This window comes from Bombina bombina, chromosome 4 (genome assembly GCF_027579735.1).
Source record: "Bombina bombina isolate aBomBom1 chromosome 4, aBomBom1.pri, whole genome shotgun sequence".
In the NCBI taxonomy this organism is placed as follows: Eukaryota; Metazoa; Chordata; class Amphibia; order Anura; family Bombinatoridae; genus Bombina; species Bombina bombina.
In genome coordinates, this window is record NC_069502.1 from 121935173 (window position 1) to 121952733 (window position 17561).

A 17561-nucleotide genomic window follows, 5' to 3' on the forward strand; every position below is an offset into this window, starting at 1 on the left:
AAAACAATCTCTAAATTGCACAAAATAAAAAACCAATGATCAGATATTTAAACTAATTACACCTAATCTAATAGCCCTATAAAAATAAAAAAGCCCCCCCAAAATAAAAAAAACCCTAGCCTAAACTAAACTACCAATAGCCCTTAAAAGGGCCTTTTGCGGGGCATTGCCCCAAAGAAATCAGCTCTTTTACCTGTAAAAAAAAATACAAGCAACCCCCCAACAGTAAAACCCACCACCCACACAACCAACCCCCCAAATAAAATCCTAACTAAAAAAAAACTAAGCTCCCCATTACCCTGAAAAGGGCATTGGGATGGGCATTGCCCTTAAAAGGGCATTTAGCTCTATTGCTGCCCAAACCCTAATCTAAAACTAAAACCCACCCAATAAACCCTTAAAAAAGCCTAACACTAACCCCTGAAGATCCACTTACAGTTTTGAAGACCGGACATCCATCCTAAACGAAGCTGGGAGAAGTCCTCAGCGAAGCGGCAAGAATTCCTCAACGAAGCCGGGAGAAGTCTTCATCCAAGCTGGTAGAAGTGGTTCTCCAGACGGGCAGAAGTCTTCATCCAGACGGCATCTTCTATCTTCATCCTTCCGGCACGGAGCTGGTCCATCTTCAAGACAACCGGCGTGGAGCATCCTCTTCAATCCGACGACTAAATACAAATGAAGGTTCCTTTAAATGATGTCATCCAAGATGGTGTCCCTTGAATTCTGATTGGCTAATAGAATTCTATCAGCCAATCGGAATAAAAGGTGAAAAAATCCTATTGGCTGATGTAATCAGCCAATAGGATTGAGCTTGCATTCTATTGGCTGTTCCAAATATTTTCACCTTTAATTCTGACTGGCTGATAGAATTCTATCAGCCAATCAGAATTCAAGGGACGCCATCTTGGATGATGTCCTTTAAAGGAACCTTCATTCGTCATTAGCCGTCAACAGAAGAGGATGATCCGCGCCGAATGTCTTGAAGATGGACCCACTCTGCTCCGGATGGATGAAGATAGAAGATGCCTTCTGGATGAAGACTTCTGCCGGTCTGGAGGACATTTTCTGCCGGCTTAGATGAAAACTTCTCCCGGCTTCGTTGAGGACTTCTTGCCGCTTCTCTGAGGACTTCTCCTGGCTTCATTTAGGATGGCTGTCTGGTCTTCAATACTGTAAGTGGATCTTCGGGAGTTAGTGTTAGGCTTTTTTAAGGGTTTATTGGGTGTGTTTTAGTTTTAGATTATTGTTTGGGCAGCAATAGGGCTAAATGCCCTTTTAAGGGCAATGCCCATCCAAATGCCCTTTTCGGGGCAATGGGGAGCTTAGGTTTTTTTAGTTAGGATTTTATTTGGGGGGTTGGTTGTGTGGGTGGTGGGTTTTACTGTTGGGGGGGGTGTTTGTATTTTTTTACAGGTAAAAGAGCTGATTTCTTTGGGGCAATGCCCCGTAAAAGGTCCTGAGTGGTTAGGAGGAGGGTGCAGAGAGTGGCAAAGGGGGTGACTGGGAGTGAAGTTGGGAGATTGCAGACTTGTGTTGGGATGTTGCTTCGAATGGTAAGTGTTTTATTGAAAAAGTAGTCAGCCAGGTCTTGAGCACTGAATGCAGATGAAGGGGGTGGTGCAGGAGGATAGAAGAGAGAGTTGAAAATGGAGAAGAGTCTTTTAGGGTTTGAGGAGTGAGTGGATATAAGAGAGGAGAAGTAGGTTTGCTTAGCTAAGTGAAGGGCAGAGGTGTAAGAATAAAGAATGAGTTTATAATGGATGAAATCAGGTTCAGAGCGGGATTTCCTCCAGGCACGTTCAGCAGTGCGGGAGCATTTTTATAGGTTGCATGTTTGCTGAGAGTGCCAGGGCTGGAGCTGATGATGTGGGGCTTTGCGTAATTGGGGAGGAGAAAGAGTGTCAAGTGCAAAGGAGACAGTATTGTTATAGTGGGTTATAGCAAGGTCGGGACAGGATATCATGGAATTTTAGGGGAGTCCTTTTTGAATAAGGGTGGAAGATTAGACAGGATCCACAGTGTGCAGATTTCTACAAGTGCGGGGGCGGGGGGAGAAGATAGGAGAATACCAGATCAATAGAGTGTCCATCACGGTGTGTAGGGAATAGGGTGAATTGTGAGAGGCCGAAGGAGTTAGTGAGTGAGTGAGTGAGAGAAGTTTAGAGGCAGCGGGGGCACTCAAGCCTAATTACATGGGGAGAATCTTAAAAATGTCTAATTAATGTGGTTTTTTATATCATTAATATTCGTATTACAACACTCAGGGAAGTACTCTAAGATGACAAGGTAATTTGAGAAGTTTAATTCAGTATATAAAGTAACCATAATCCATTCATTTGGAACAACCCTGCAAATATATCCTCAGTTATACCCCCAGTGACATGTCTGGCTATAGCATCTTTTACTCCCTCTTAAATGACAAGTAGGTCTATTAAAGGAACACCCAATAGTTATTGAATTCCTTCATGCCATTTGGCATAACACAGTTTAGTCTGAAGATCCACTTGGTCTCTCTTTGTAATAAAATAGATTCACAGTTTCCCCCTCGTATACCAGATCTTATCCTCTCCAACCTCCAACATTTCAGAGCATCTGTATTGCCTTTGTGGTGTTGTATAAAGTGTCGGGCTACACTTGTGATTTGCCTGCCTTTTTCCAAATCCTTCTTGGCATTAAATGCTCAGTGACCCTAGTCCCCAGGCTTCTGGTCGTCATGCCAACATAAAATTGGTTACAACTACAGGATAAACAATATATTACATTATCACCTGTTTTTTAACCATATGTTGGCATAACTTACAACCACCACATGGGATAGATCCTTTATACAGTGGGGGGTTTTTTTACATTCCTGTCCAAATGGCTTCTTTTTAAAAAGTCATTTGTATTGCTAGATCGTCTATACGTGAAAATAGGTTTATCAGTCAAAATTATTTCAATTGTTCATTAGCTTTCAAAATATGCCAATGTCTGTTAAATATCTCTGAAATCTGTTCACTTTAGGAAGAAAACGTATAAATTAATCTAATAGGATTAGACTTATTTTGCTCTTTGGGTTTTAACAACTCACTTCTATCGTTATTCATTTTTTGCTGATAAGCCCTAACCAATGACTTTTGTGAAAACCTGTGACGACCAGGGTTAACCAACTGTGCACCAGTCACTTAATTGGCACAAAAAAAATTAACAGACTCTTTCCACATTAACCAATTTGTCACAGTCTAGCCACTCCAGGCAAGCCTGTGACTTAGTTCAGTGGATGCAAGGGTTAACAACACTCTCTAGTCTTTCCTAGACTTAGAAAAAAGGCCCAAACTCCCCTTTAATGCCACTCACACTAAACTATCTCTAAGCTGCCACCACTTAAGATTTATATATGAAATCTTAAGGAAAACCCAGACTAACAAATTAAATCCCAGAATACAATTTAGCAAAAAATAACCTAAAATCACAGTATAAATACTACCAGTCTCTTTCAGTAACGTGGTTCAAATATTAGACAAAGGCAAAAGCTTCATAAAGGAATGATTTATTATGCAAAAAACTATGCACAGTGCATTATTAATAAAAATATGTTAACAAATAGAAATAGAAATAGAATTATACACAATCAAACAGTTTTAAAAATAAAAAGGAGAAATAACAGATTTAAACTTTCCTAGCTTAGATGTGCCAGGGTGAATGGCCAGAAAAGATGGTCACTCACGCTGTGTCAGTCTCCAATGTAGATTTAACGACTTGTATTGTTAGACAAAAAATGTTATACCTATTCCTCTGATATCAAATTGCTTGACCCAATCTTCTTACAGAGGGGCCAGAAACATCCACTCCTCTCTTTTTACGTCATGCCATAAAGTCTTTGGCTGAAATTATAGAACACCTTATAACTTCTGTTATGTATATCTATTTCATATACATAGATAGGCAATCCCTAAGTGATGTTGTGAGGAGTATTTTGATACCAAACACCATATATTTTGCATTATTTATGTTTCTGAGGCATTATAACATATAAAAGTATATTTATTTGCAAGACTGGTTGTCCTGTCAGTGACCTCAGTGTAGTTCCTGGATAGAGGCACTGTGTTCCTCTTTTGTGATCCTCAGATACTCGCAAACTGGTAACCCCCTAATAGTAGAGGGATGATGACTGCTAGTAGCACACAGTATGTTATTAGTAGCAGTAGTTTTTCTATATGTGTTGGTTTCAAGTTTATTGTTAACCTTCATAATAGTAAGATCTAAAAACTCAACCTTGTTTTCATCTGCTACATAAGTCAAATGCAGGCGAAAGGGGTTAACATTTAACACTTTAATGAATTCCTGCAATTTCTCCACTGGTCCAGTCCACACAAAGAAAATATCATTTATGTACCTGGACCAGTGGGATATAAACTGTGTGTAAGTTTTAAGTGAATCATGATATACTACCGTCTCCTCCCACCATGCAAGATAAATTTTTCATATGTAGTGGCATACAATGTGCCCATGGCTGTGCCACATACTTGCAAATAAAACTTGTCATCAAACACCAAGTAATTATGATTCAAAATGAAGTCTAGTAACCTTATAATAAAATTGGCTTGTCTTTTTTCATTAACATTGAGAATGGCCAGTTCAGAGGCCGAAACGTGTTTGCTGTTTTATTGATCCATGTGTTACACCCATGGCACCTGAAGCTGACTTTTACAGTTATTGGCCAGGAAAGGGGGGGATTTGCCATAGTTTTTTTTATTGGTGGAGGTGGTGTATGTATTTGCAGGATTTTCCTGTTTTTACTTTTAAATAACGTTTATGTTTTAACCTATTAACCCTTTATATGAGGAAGAGTTCTGTAAGCCCCAATCCTTTTTCTCTCCCATCTGTGGGAGTATCTGTCACATTTATACTATTGTCATAAGATACTAAAAAATGTTATAGTCTTCCTAACAACTGCAACCGCATCATAACAAATAATACTACTTGTTTTGTAGCTTTATAGCTTATCAATAGTTTTTAGGAGCATCAGCAGCTGAAAACTATTCATCAGTATAAGCTTAGAACATAGCAACTTTAAGTATACGACCATTTATTTTCTACTCTACACTTGCTTTAGAAAGTAAATTAAGTTTGCTTGGCTCTTACCAAGTAATTTTGTTAATGCTAATTAATGACAAGTAATACAGTTCCATCCATCAAGCTCTATAGACTGCTCTCAAGAAAATAAAGCTTTTAGCTATATGGTGCAAAAAATAGAAGAATTGTAGTATTTATAAAAAGAAAACACATTCCAGGCTGGCAGGAATCCATTAGAAGTAAGATTTATTAAATTCCAGAGGAAAAGATTATAATCTGCATGAGTTTCTTTTTTTACGAATATTGATTGATGAGGGTGAGTGAATTACTGCTGTGGTTCAATCAATGAAGTAAATAGTTTAAATCACTTCTTTGGTCAAAAGTAAAATGATTTATGCATGTCTAGAGGTACTAAAGTACGTTTGTCAATGTATTTAAAGTTAAATGATTTAGCAAATAAATTTGTCTGCCTTTAGTGTGTAGTTTACAAGGAGTTAAACAGGTAAAATATACAGTATATACATAAAAATATTACACTTCCAAATGTATTACACATTAATCCCCATTGCCACCACCTCTGCTTAATAATTATTATTATTAGTATTGATATCAGTTATTTGTAGAGCGCCAAAAGATTCCGCAGAGCTAATGGCAAACTTGAGCTGATGTTGCCACAGAAACCTTCAGAAATGTCTATTTCAATCCCTTAGAATGGAGCCTTTTATGGTGTTTTCTGGCCTACAGACCATTCTAAATCATTAGTATACTGATTTACTGTATGGTTTTCCAGGGGCTTTGCCCTGAATTAACTTCACTACTACTTTGTGTTGAATGAATTCAACAATTGTATTCCAAACCATGATAAAACAGTTTTCAAACAAATATTAGAACAGACTTTGTTAATTATTCAACAACCTTGTGCTATTGAGAAACCATTTTGGCCTGTTTTGAGCATTATTTTGTTTTTGTTTGCTCATCTTTTGTTAATGTTAGATGTGTTAATAAGCAAATCTGACCCTGCCATGACTTCAAACAGTAACATAATGATTCCAGCCTCCAAATTTGCAAAAAAAAGACCTTTATTCTTTACATGGGGTCCAGAGAAAACAAAATACAATGTTTCAGGCCTTTACTAGGACCTTAGTCATGTATACTTGATTATACACAGGTTTGTGCCTTTTATACCTTCACCTGTTACCTGTTACCATGGGAGCATCTATAACACAATAGTGACATCTTATGGATATAAAACAGTACTACATCTCTTTGTAATTATTCAGATGATCCCATGGGCATAATCTTCGTATATTAGTTAATAACATTAAAACACATAAAAACCTATACATACAATTAAAAAAGGAGATCATAGCACTAACAGCAGGGACTACTCAGAACAATTATTCAGCAATTCAGCATAAGTGAAGAAACAAGTGCGTGATGCTATGGCTCCGCCAATATGTGGACACAATCTAAAATATACACTTGTATTCTGCAGTAATTTTTAGCTTGTTATCTAAAAGTATGCCTAAATCCTTTTCCTCCTCGGTTTTGCTAGGTCTAATCCCATTTAACTAATCAGTGTCCTGCATATTTTTACTTTAAAAATGTAGAACCTTACATTTACCAGACTTAAGTATCATTTGCCATTTACCAGCCCATTCTTCCAGTTTTTTTAATCCCCTTGCATAGCAATTCTGGACTAACATAATCATATTACACAATTTTGTATTGTCTAGGAAAGTAGAGATATTGCTCCCTGACTTTAGTCACTCATTTATCAATGAGCTAACATTTTCAGATTTTTCCCAGTTCCTAAATTGTTTACAATAATTTATCATGTGGTACTGTATCAAAACCTTTGCATAATCCAAGTATGTCACCTCTGTTCTCCTGATTTGCAACACACAGAATATGGAAAAAATGATTCCTCTTCCCTGCCCTCAGAAATAAATCAACTGCAATTTATTATCTCTATATGTTTTTATAAATAACCTAACACAGCCATTATATGAGAAGGTTAGTCCCGAGAGTAAGGTTTTTCTCATATGTGTCTAGGTCCCTAAACCTAAAGTTTAAAATGTAGATCTTACATATTCATTGATCATACAACAAGCATTAAATTGTTAGATCAGTAACTATTTTGCTATGCAAATCTAAGACAAATGCGACCAATGTTTTTGATATGCAGGTCATTAATTGTCTCCAAAGAGCCATTATTGACGTGTGCCTCCTTATGAAGTACTTGCAGTCATCATAAACTAGAAAACCTCACTCTTAAGAAGCTGATATATTACACAGCAAGGTACTTCTAGGCTCTTGTACTAAATCATGCAACCCTTTTTACTGAGCTTCAACATACCGACCCTTGGCCAATATAATTTAAAGAGCAGTTTTTTTTATAAACTGTAGATTGACCATGTTAACTTGCAGTTTAATCAGCTACCTTATATGCCCTTTCATCCCTGCATATTCAGTTTCCCTTTGCCCAAAGTTAATCCTGTTTTATACTTTGCTTTACAAAATAGTAACACGCTTTACAGTAGTTTACTATAAACAAATACCTCTAGTCTGTCTTAATTAACCTCAATATAAAAAGTACCTGACTAAAGCAAACATCACACAACCAAGTGAATCATTGCAGACACTTAGACAATTTCCCATCACAAAATAATTGTCCCATTCAAATCTGTTTCAATCAAATGAACTTCACACATCCATGTTAAATCATGGCAGACACTTATGTTATTCATGTTTTTTTGTGTATGTGTCTGTATTTTTTTTCTCCTGTAAACTTTGTATAAATATGTCTAAGCTTCACCTCACCTTCACCTGATGATGGAGCTGTAGTGCTCTAAAAGCTTGCAGAAAAATTCCCTTTTCTTTAGCCAATAAAGGTATCACTTATACAATTTGTTTGTTATTTTATTTTTTATTTAAAAACAAATACAAAACACAAAGCTAACGGAAGTACGATTTACCTAACTTGTAAATTGTTAAGACACAAATACCATATGTCATCCTGAGTGTTCCATTAACTTTGCCTTCATAGAAATCTATTATCTAAGGGAAACTATACACCTGCGTTACCAATCACACGGTTCATACACTGCTCAAAAAAATAAAGGGAACACTAAAATAAAACATCCTAGATCTGAATGAATAAAATATTCTAATTAAATACTTTGTTCTTTACATAGTTGAATGTGCTGACAACAAAATCACACAAAAATTAAAAAATGGAAATCAAAATTTTCAACCCATGGAGGTCTGGATTTGGAGTCACACTCAAAATTAAAGTGGAAAAACACACTACAGGCAGATCCAACTTTGATGTAATGTCCTTAAAACAAGTCAAAATGAGGCTCAGTAGTGTGTGTGGCCTCCACGTGCCTGTATGACCTCCCTACAATGCCTGTGCATGCTCCTGATGAGGTGGTGGATGGTCTCCTGAGGGATCTCCTCCCAGACCTGGACTAAAGCATCCACCAACTCCTGGACAGTCTGTGGTGCAAAGTGAAGTTGGTGGATGGAGCGAGACATGATGTCCCAGATGTGCTCAATTGGATTCAGGTCTGGGGAACGGGAGGGCCAGTCCATAGCATCAATGCCTTCATCTTGCAGGAACTGCTGACACACTCCAGCCACATGAGGTCTAGCATTGTCTTGCATTAGGAGGAACCCAGGGCCAACCGCACCAGCATATGGTCTCACAAGGGGTCTGAGGATCTCATCTTGATACCTAATGGCAGTCAGGCTACCTCTGGCGAGCACATGGAGGGCTGTTTGGCCCCTCAAAGAAATGCCACCCCACACCATTACTGACCCACTGCCAAACTGGCCATGCTGGAGGATGTTGCAGGCAGCAGAACATTCTCCACGGCGTCTCCAGACTGTCATGTCTGTCAAATGTGCTCAGTGTGCCCCTGCTTTCATCTGTGAAGAGCACAGGGCGCCAGTGGCGAATTTGCCAATCTTGGTGTTCTCTGGCAAATGTCAAACGTCCTGCACGGTGTTGGACTGTAAGCACAACCCCCACCTGTTGACGTTGGGTCCTCATACCACCCTCATGGAGTCTGTTTCTGACCGTTTGAGCAGACACATGCACATTTGTGGCCTGCTGGAGGTCATTTTGCAGGGCTCTGGCAGTGCTCCTCCTGTTCCTCCTTGCACAAAGGCGGAGGTAGCGGTCCTGCTGCTGGGTTGTTGCCCTCCTACGGCCTCCTCCACGTCTCCTGATGTACTGGCCTGTCTCCTGGTAGCGCCTCCATGCTCTGGACACTACGCTGACAGACACAGCAATCCTTCTTGCCACAGCTCGCACTGATGTGCCATCCTGGATGAGCTGCACTACCTGAGCCACTTGTGTGGGTTGTAGACTCCGTCTCATGCTACCACTAGAGTGCAAGCACCACCAGCATTCAAAAGTGACCATAACATCAGCCAGAAAGCATAGGAACTGAGAAGTGGTCTGTGGTCACCACCTGCAGAAACACTCCTTTATTGGGGGTGTCTTGCTAATTGCCTATAATTTCCACCTGTTGTCTATCCCATTTGCACAACAGCATGTGAAATTGATTGTCACTCAGTGTTGCTTCCTAAGTGGACAGTTTGATTTCACAGAAGTGTGATTGACTTGGAGATACATTGTGTTGTTTAAGTGTTCCCTTTATTTTTTTGAGCAGTGTATGAACCCTTGACTTGAAATAATGAGTGCAAACATTAAAGCAATATGGATTTTGCACAAGCAGTATTAGCAATCCACACCACTTACGCTTTTGCTTTTGTGCCACTTGTAATCTATTCTAGGCCATTGGGAATAAGTGTCTATAAAATAACTAAATCTTTAATGTTAATTGTTTTCTCTAAGGCTGACATTGATGACAAACTGTTTGTGTACCAGCAGCTACTGACCACCACATTTAAACAAAAAATAACTTCTTGTTGTAGTCACCATTTCCCAAGGTAACAGGAACTTCCTGATAGATGCCTTCCACTGCCCACTCCCTGACACTGTCATCCATTTTAAGTAACAAACAATAAAAAATTTCAAAAATAATTTTCCTAAATGCCCTAATATGCAAAAATATAAAGTTTATGGTGAATAGAACTTACGTAACATTGTAGCTTTCTTGATTTGTTGCTTATTTTAGCCAATCCTTTACAGTGACTTCACTGGGGGAAGCCAGGGGCCCCACAACACTGGGGGAAGCCAGGGGCTTGTGTTTTCTTTGTATGCCCCACAACATAATGCCTGCTTCCCCATTTGCCCCCCACTTGTGATTTCCCCAGTTACACCTGGCCACACCCACACACCACTCAATCCCGCCCATGCACATCCTGGTCCAGCCGAACCACACCCACGTCACGTCTTGTCACAATCCTGCCCACAAAACACCAGGAACCAGGAAATGCCAGTCTGCAGCAAGGAACTTAACCCTTTAACTGCTAATGACGACATTTGGTCATCAGTCTTACAATGCTGCTGGTGGGGATGACAATCACTTGTCAATAATCCTTGTAATGGGTGCTTTCAAAGCTGATTTTGGTCCCTCTGGTGGCGTCGCATTGGGGATTCCTAGGATGTAAGTGACGTTGCCATTTTGATCATAATTTAACTCCTACAAACCCCCAAGATGTTGGAAATTGTGTATGTTTTGGGGCATACAATGTATAAAACCTTTTTTTTAAAATAAATACAAAAAACACATTTTTTAGAATGGGGTTTCTAAGACTCTCTGACAAAGTGTGTTCTCACATGAAACGCGTAAGAGGCATTCTGCACAGGACTTGGGTTTCACCCATATTTTATACTTTCCTCTGTATTCACAAGTGCGAATAAACATTCAAGTTTGCACCGGAACTGATTTGATGCTGTTTTCTTTTGCTGTTAATAAAGATGTATCCTTGTTTTAAAGCCCATAACCCCTCTTAAAATAAAACCCCTATATAAGTTTCAATAGCCAGGTGATCGCTGTAGTAATAGTAGTCATCTTATGTGAATAAATGTATATCTCAATATATACCTTTATATACTGTATATATATATATATATATATATATATATATATATATATATATATATATATATATATATATATATATATATATATATATATATATATATATATAGTAGTACTGTGCAAAAGTCCTAGGCTACCTTTTAGATTTTGCTGTTTAGCAAAGTTTTAATGACCACCCATATTTATATTTATATTTCGGTCTCTTTATTAAGATACAAACAGAAAATACAGGATATATGTATACAAAATTGAAAGAAAAAAAAACACAATTGTCAGAACAAAATAGCTTATTCAGGCAAAAGTCAGTATTTAGTGTGACCTCCCTTGGCACTAAGCACTTCTTGAACTTGTTTGAGGAGACTGTCCTGAAGTTTTCTGAAGTAATCTTCTGGTATATTATAACAGGCTTCTTTCAGCACTTCAGAGAGTTCTTCTTTAGATTAGACATGTGCAATTCGTTTCGGCCGAATTTCGTTTTCGACCAAATTTTCGCTGATTCTGAGGTTCAGATGAATCTGAATTTCCGAATCGGCACCATAACGAAAATTCCGAAAACGAATAAATCAGTTTCCACATTTTCGTATCCATTCTTTATTCATATTCTGAATTTTTCATTCTTCTAACTTTTGCTGACACTAACTAAAACACTAAATAAAGCTATTAACCCCTAAACCACCATTCCCCGACACCGCCAACACTAACTAAACCTATTAACCTCTAAACCCCAGTTCCCAAATATTGCAGACACTAACTAAACCTATTAACCTCTAAACCACCGTTCCCTGCCATCACCGACACTAACTAAAACACTAAAAAAAGCTATTAACCCTTAAACCGCTGTTGCCCGACATCACTGTCACTAACTAAACCTATTAACCTCTAAACCGCAGTTCCCAAACATCGCCGACACTAACTAAACTTATTAACCTCTAAACTGCAGTTCCCAAATATCACCAACACTAACTAAAACACTTAGGCCTAGATTTGGAGTTTGGCGTTAGCCGTGAAAACCAGCGTTAGAGGCTCGGAACAGCCAATAGAATGCGAGCTCAATCTGATTGGCTGATTGGATCAGCCAATCGGATTGAACTTGATTCTGATTGGCTGATTCCATCAGCCAATCAGAATATTCCTACCTTAATTCCGATTAGCTGATAGAATCCTATCAGCCAATCGGAATTCGAGGGACGTCATCTTGGATGACGTCCCTTAAAGGAACCGTCATTCTTCAGTTGGACGTCGCCGGAAGAAGATGGGTCCGCGGTGGAGGTCTTCAGGATGGAGCCGGTCATCATCGGATGAAGATAGAAGATGCCACTTGGATCAAGATGGTTGCCGGTCCGGATCGCCTCTTCTTCCCGGATAGGATGAAGACTTTGGAGCCTCTTCTGGACCTCTTCAGCCACCGGATGATGGATCGCCAGCCCCCGCTTGGGTTGGATGAAGATTTTGGAGCCAGGACGGATCGGTGATACCTGGTGAGGTGAAGACAAGGTAGGATGATCTTCAGGGGCTTAGTGTTAGGTTTATTTAAGGGGGGTTTGGGTTAGATTAGGGGTATGTGGGTGGTGGGTTGTAATGTTGGGGGGGGTATTGTATGTTTTTTTTTTACAGGCAAAAGAGCTGAACTTCTTGGGGCATACCCCGCAAAGGGCCCTGTTCAGGGCTGGTAAGGTAAAAGAGCTTTGAACTTTAGTAATTTAGAATAGGGTAGGGCATTTTTTATTTTGGGGGTCTTTGTTATTTTATTAGGGGGCTTAGAGTAGGTGTAATTAGTTTAAAATTGTTGTAATATTTTTCTTATGTTTGTAAATATTTTTTTATTTTTTGTAACTTAGTTCTTTTTTATTTTTTGTACTTTAGTTAGTTTATTTCATTGTAGTTATTTGTAGGAATTGTATTTAATTTATTTATTGATAGTGTAGTGTTAGGTTTAATTGTAGGTAATTGTAGGTATTTTATTTAATTAATTTAATGATAGTATAGTGTTAGGTTTAATTCTAACTTAGGTTATGATTTATTTTACATGTAATTTTGTAATTATTTTAACTAGGTAACTATTAAATAGTTCTTAACTATTTAATAGCTATTGTACATGGTTAAAATAATTACAAAGTTGCCTGTAAAATAAATATTAATCCTAAAATAGCTACAATGTAATTATAATTTATATTGTAGCTATATTAGGATTTATTTTACAGCTAAGTATTTAGCTTTAAATAGGAATACTTTATTTAATAAGAGATAATTAATTTCGTTAGATGTAAATTATATTTAACTTAGGGGGGTGTTAGTGTTAGGGTTAGACTTAGCTTTAGGGGTTAATACATTTATTAGAATAGCGGTGAGCTCCAGTCGGCAGATTAGGGGTTAATAATTGAAGTTAGGTGTCGGCGATGTTAGGGAGGGCAGATTAGGGGTTAATACTATTTATTATAGGGTTAGTGAGGCGGATTAGGGGTTAATAACTTTATTATAGTAGCGCTCAGGTCCACTCGGCAGATTAGGGGTTAATAAGTGTAGACAGGTGGAGGCGACGTTGTGGGGGGCAGATTAGGGGTTAATAAATATAATATAGGGGTCGGCGATGTTAGGGCAGCAGATTAGGGGTACATAGGGATAATGTAAGTAGCGGCGGTTTACGGAGCGGCAGATTAGGGGTTAATAATAATATGCAGGGGTCAGCAATAGCGGGGGCGGCAGATTAGGGGTTAATAAGTGTAAGGTTAGGGGTGTTTAGACTCGGGGTTCATGTTAGAGTGTTAGGTGCAGATGTAGGAAGTGTTTCCGCATAGCAAACAATGGGGCTGCGTTAGGAGCTGAACGCGGCTTTTTTGCAGGTGTTAGGTTTTTTTTTTAGCTCAAACAGCCCCATTGTTTCCTATGGGGGAATCGTGCACGAGCACGTTTTTGAGGCTGGCCGCTTGCGTAAGCAACTCTGGTATCGAGAGTTGAAGTTGCGTTAAATATGCTCTACGCTCCTTTTTTGGAGCCTAACGCAGCCTTTATGTGGACTCTCAATACCAGAGTTATTTTTATGGTGCGGCCAGAAAAAAAGCCGGCGTTAGCTTTTCGGGTCGTTACCGACAAAACTCCAAATCTAGGCCTAAATAAAGCTATTACCCCTAAACCGCCATTCCCCGACATCAGCCAATAGGATTTAAGCAGCTCTCATTCCTATTAGCTGATTTAAAATTTTTCAGCCAATAGGAATGCAACGGTACCCCAATATAAAAGGGGTACCTTGCATTGAATCCTCAGTATGCGGAGGACAAACGCATGAAAAGGACCTCCACATCAGACCGATGGACCTCCGCCTGGACCTGCATTTCCAGGCATCCACCATCCGCTCCGTCTCTGCAGGGATGAAGAAGATAGAAGATGCCGGTCCCACGATGGATGAAGATGGAGCTGCCTGGATGAAGATGCTTCGCCGCTGGGATGAAGATCTTTTGCTGGAATTCAGCAACTGTGAGTACCGATTTTGGGGTTAGTGTTAGGTTTTTTGAGGGGAGGGGTTTTGGGGGGTTTTTTTTTTAGATTAGGATTTTTTATTTTTAATGGGCTGAAGAAGAGCTGAATGCCCTTTTAAGGGCAATGCCAATACAAATGCCCTTTTAAGGGCAATAGGTAGTTTAGATTTTTTTCTTATTTTGTGGGTTTGGGGGAGTGGGGGTTTGTAATGTTAGGAGGTGTTTGTTTTGATTTTTTTGCAAAAGAGCTATGTTTTGTAATGGGAATTTTTTTTTTTTGGTATGTTTTTTAGATTAGGGTTTTTTTATTTTTAATAGGCTGAAAAAGAGCTGAATGCCCTTTTAAGGGCAATGCCCATATAAATGCCCTTTTTGGGGCAATGGGTAGATTATTATTTTTTATTTTGTGGGTTTGGGGGTGGGGGGTGGGGGTTTGTAATGTTAAGTGGTGTTTGTTTTATTTATTTTTTCGCAAAAGAGCTGTTAACTTTAGGGCAATGCCCTACAAAAGGCTTTTTTAAGGGCTATTGGTAGTTTATTATAGATTAGGTTTTTTTTTGGGGGGGGGGGGTTTAAACAGGGTATTAGAAAAGGAATAATTTTTAATATTTTGGATAATTTCATAATGGTAGTTTTTTTATTTTTTGCAATTTTAGTGTTTATTATTTTTTGTAATTGATTTTTTTGTAATGTTAGATTTTTTTATTTTTAGTAAGCTTAGTTTTTTGTTGTTTTTTATCAATCTTACGGCCAGATTACAAGTTTTGCGGTAAGAGGGGTGCGTTGCTAACTTGCATGTTATTGTCACCGCTCACTTACCTACAGTGTTGGTATTACAGGTTTTTATAAACCCGGCGTTAAAAGTCAAGAAGTGAGCATAGAGCAAAATTGTGCTCCATACCGCACTCCAATACCAGCGCTGCTGAGATTTCCCCAGAGCCAGCTGAGAAATACTCTAACATCTGCAAAAAAGTAGCGTAAAGCTCAGTAACGCAGCCCCATTGATTCCTATGGGGAAACACATTTTATGTTTACACCTAACACCCTAACATGAACCCCGAGTCTAAACACCCCTCATCTTACACTTATTAACCCGTAATCTGCTGCCCCGACATCGCCGACACTTACATAATACTGATTAACCCCTAATCTGCTGCTACGGACATCACCGCCACTAAAATAAACATATTAACCCCTAAACTGCCGCCCTCAAGCATCGCAAACACTAGTTAAATAGTATTAACCCCTAATCTGCCGTCCCTAGCATCGCCGCAACCTACCTAAATTTATTAACCCCTAACCCTAACTCTGATCTAATCAGCCAATAGGATTGAGCTTGCATTCTATAGGCTGTTCCAATAAGCCAATAGAATCCGAGCTCAATCCTATAGGCTGATTGGATCAGCCAATAGGATTGAAGTTCAATCCTATTGGCTGATTGCATCAGCCAATAGGATTTTTTCAACCTTAATTCCGATTGGCTGATATAATTCTATCAGCCAATCGAAATCTAAGGGACGCCATCTTGGATGACGTCACTTAAAGGAACCTTCATTCTTCGGGTAGTCGTCGGCAGAAAATGTCTTGAAGATGGACCTGCTCCGCGCCGGATGGATGGATGAAGATAGAAGATGCCGTCTGGATGAAGACTTCTGCCCGTCTGGAGGACCACTTCTCCCGGCTTGGATGAAGACTTCTCCCAGCTTCGTTGAGGACTTCTTTCCGCTTTGATGAGGACTTCTCCCGGCTTCGTTGAGGATGGATGTCGGCTCTTCAAAACTGTAAATGGATCTTCAGGGGTTAATGTTAGGTTTTTTTAAGGGTTTATTGGGTGGGTTTTATTTTTAGCTTAGGGTTTAGACTGAAAAAGAGCTAAATGCCCTTTTAAGGGCAATGCCCATCCAAATGCCCTTTTCAGGGCAATGGGGAGCTTAGGTTTTTTAGATAGGATTTTATTTGGGGGGTTTGGTTGTGTGGGTGGTGGGTTTTACTGTTGGGGAGGTTGTTTGTATTTTTTTTACAGCTGATTTCTTTTGGTAGTTTAGTTTAGGCTAAGGTTTTTTTTATTTTGGGGGGGGGGGTTATTTTGATAGGGCTATTAGATTAGGTGTAATTAGTTTAAATATCTTGTAATTTGTTTTTTATTTTGTGTAATTTAGTGGGTTTTTTTGTAATTTAGGTAATTGTATTTAATTTAGTTAATTGTATTTAATTTAGGTAATTTATTTAATTGTAGTGTAGTGTTAGGTGTTAGTGTAACTTAGGTTAGGTTTTATTTTACAGGTAAATTTGTATTTATTTTAGCTAGGTAGTTATTAAATAGTTAATAACTATTTAGTAACTATTCTACCTAGTTAAAATAAATACAAACTTGCCTGTGAAATAAAAATAAAACCTAAGCTAGATACAATGTAACTATTAGTTATATTGTAGCTAGCTTAGGGTTTATTTTACAGGTATTTCATTTTAAATAGGAATTATTTAGTTATTAATTGTATGTTTTATTTAGACTTATTTTAATTGTATTTAAGTTAGGGGGTGTTAGGGTTAGACTTAGGTTTAGGGATTAATAAATATAGTATAGTGGCAGCGACGTTGGGGGCGGCAGATTAGGGGATAATAAATGTAGGTAGGTGGCAGCGATGTTAGGGACAGCAGATTAGGGGTTAATAATATTTAACTAGTGTTTGTGATGCGGGAGTGCAGAGGTTTAGGGGTAAATATGTTTATTATAGTGGCTGCGATGTCCGTAGCGGCAGATTAGGGGTTAATAATTTTATTTTAGTGTTTGCGATGCGGAAGGGCCTCGGTTTAGGGGTTAATAGGTAGTTTATGGGTGTTAGTGTACTTTTTAGCACTTTAGTTATGAGTTTTATGCTATGGCTTTGTAGTGTAAAACTCATAACTAATGACTTTAGAATGCGTTACAAATTTTGCGGGATAGGCTGTACCGCTCACTTTTTGGCCTAAAAAAAAAGCTTATAATACCGGCGCTATGGAAGTCCCATTGAAA